The sequence below is a fragment of the Octopus bimaculoides genome, chromosome 5, assembly GCF_001194135.2.
Source record: "Octopus bimaculoides isolate UCB-OBI-ISO-001 chromosome 5, ASM119413v2, whole genome shotgun sequence".
Lineage (NCBI taxonomy): Eukaryota > Metazoa > Mollusca > Cephalopoda > Octopoda > Octopodidae > Octopus > Octopus bimaculoides.
The window spans coordinates 15070869-15074005 of record NC_068985.1 but is presented as its reverse complement, the minus strand read 5'-3'; positions in this window follow the sequence as shown (position 1 = coordinate 15074005).

The window sequence follows — 3137 nt, the reverse complement described above, 5'->3', positions numbered from 1 at the left end:
CGGTCATAGGATCGCGGTTTCGATTCCCAGACCGGGTGTTGTGAGTGTTTATTGAGCAAAAACACCTAAAGCTCCACAAGGCTCCGGCAAGTGATGGTGGCGAACTCTGCTGTACTCTTCCACCACAACTTTCTCTCACTTTTACTTCCTGTTTCTGCTGTGCCTGTAATTCAAAGGGTCAGCCTTGTCACACTGTGTCACGTTGAATATCCCCGAGAACTACGTTAAGGGTACACGTGTCTGTGGAGTGCTCAGCCACTTGCACGTTAATTTCACGAGCAGGCTGTTCCGTTGATCGGATCAACTGGAACCCTCGACGTCGTAAGCGACGGAGTACCAACACACACACACAACCAAGCAACACGGTCAATGATATCTACCAAGTCCCTCCCTGCACAACTGCTGAGGATGACGGATTTGCAGAATTATTAAAGTTCTGATCGAAATGTCTTGCGTAATTCGTTTTGGATCTTAAACATTCTAAGTTCAAATCCCGACGAAATCGACTTTGCCTTACATCCCTCGAGGGATCTATAAAATAAAGTAGCAGTCAAGTACCAGAGTTGATTTAATAGACTAACTCATAAAATTAGTTACATTCTGTTTCAATCACACGCATACAGAATCTCTAAAGTATGGGGAAGCTTCCCTGCACTATTCATTCCGATCTTTTATGTTCAGAGTTCAAATCCCACTGAGGTCACATGTCCTCTCATCCAGTCCCGGTAGAAAAAAATATCATACTGGTCAAGTACTAGAGTCGATATATTTCCTACATTTTAGGGCGTGTGCCTATGTTAAAAATATTCTTTTCAACTCTAGGCACAAGGCCCGAAATTTTGGAGGAGGGGCTAGCCGATTTTATCGACCCCGAAAAATGAAAGGCAAAGTTGAGCTCAGTGGAATTTGAACTCAGAACGTACACACAGACGAAATACCGCTAAGCATTTTGCCCGGCGTGCTAACGTTTCTTATTTCTTTATTGCCCAGAAGGGGTTAAACATAGAGGGGACAAACAAGGACAGACATAGGGATTAAGTCAATTACATCGACCCCAGTGTGTAACTGGTACTTAATTTATCGACCCCGAAAGGATGAAAGGCAAAGTCGACCTCAGCGGAATTTGAACTCAGACGAAATACCGCTACGCATTGTGCCCGGCGGCGTGTTAACGTTTCTGCTAGCTCACCGCCTTATTTATGTTAAAAATAGTAAATTAGAGGGTGGTCGAATTGCAGATTCGTTAGAGCGTCGGAGAAAATGTCTTGCCGGAATTAAGTCACGACCCTTTTAGTTCTGAGTTCATGTACTGCTGAAACCAATTTTCTTGCCATCCGGGTTTGATAAGGTAAAGTGCCAGACAAGTACTAGATTTGACATAATCAACTAATTCTTTCCCTTTAAAAATGCTTGTGTCTAAATCAGTGTTTCCCAGCGTGGGGCGTGGGAAAATTGGGGTGGGGCATGCGTTAACGTGGGATGTGAAAATTTTTGCAAGTGACTTGAGTGCACACTTGTCGACCCTAACCCTATCTTAGGACATTGAAATGAAAAAGAAACATCGCTGTGCAATATCTATACTTAGATCATGGGAATCGATGCAGCTACGACCAATCAGCGTACTGAGTGAGGGATCTGCATTTGTTAGGTGTTTGTCTCTCTGTTTCAACATCTATTGTCATAGAGAACTATTGATTCATTTTCCTTCATCTTATTTAGTCGAATGTAGATTCAGTACAGTTGACAATTTGCTAGAAGCCAAGAGAAACCGGCATGAAATTACAAAACATGATTTACGGCTGAAATTAACGAAATTGTCTCCTCAAATCAAGGATCTGTGCCGTATGCACCAGGCACAGGGTTCTCGCTAAATGAGCCGAATGATCTGTCAGCCAGGTAATTGAATTAAAAATCGTATTTATATATTAAAAAACAAAAAAACAGTGTTGATTGCCATTAGATTTTTTTTGTTATTAAAATGTGGGGCACCAGAAAAGATGGTTGGGAAACACTGGTCTAAATTCAAGTTCTGAAACTTTTGAGTAGGGTGCAAGTCGATTACATCGATCTCAGTACTTAACTGTATTTAAGATGAAAAGCAAAGTCAGCCTCAACGGAATTTGAACTACGAACACCGCTAAGAACTACCGCCAAACATTTTGTCCAGCAAATATCAATTTTCTAGAATGTTTTGTTCCAAAGCCATTCTGATTACTGATTCTTCTAAACCAGGAGTGGTCGCACTCTACAGGTCTGGGTACATGGAGTAAATAAAATCATAACATAAACAATTAATTATAAGAAATAATAATTTCTTAAAATATGTGTTAATCCCCATGTGGGTACATGGAGTAAATAAAATCATAACATAAACAATTAAATATAAGAAATAATAATTTCTTAAAGTATGTGTTAATCCCCATGTACCCAGACTTTGTGGACACCCTGTAGATTAAAGAAATATTAAATTTACTTAAATAATTTAATGAAATACATGTCGGTAAGTTTATTAATACTGTACTGTACAAGATACTAGTAAACTAGTCTAGCGGCCGTGTAAACTTGAAGTTCCTGCTCATGAATTTAATGCGGATTATAAGAGATTTTGGACCATCTGTGTCCGGAAAGTCGGTGTTGTAAATGCATGAAGGAAATGGAAAGGAAATAAATAATGAAAACAAAGGGAAATTCGAGAAGTTTGAGGAATGATTCCATGGAGATTATGCAGGAATGTCTAACACATCTATTCATATTTATATACAAAATTTAACTTATATTTATTCATATGCAATGTATGTTATTTTTATACGTAAACATGAATATTTATGTATATGCATACGCGTATGCAAATATTATCATATGCGTCTCCGTGTGCAGTGAAAATCACTTATAATCTAGTATTATATTATCAAGCCGTTATTATTACCAGATAAGTTTTGTCCCCCAAAATAATCGCAATAAACAGCTTTATTTGTACATACACATAAGCGCACAGATACTCATATATTTATATGTAAACATATACACATACATATGTATGTGAGTATATGCATATATGTGTGTATCAGTAATTACACACACATATATATGTATATATATATATATATATATATATATATATATATATATATATATAT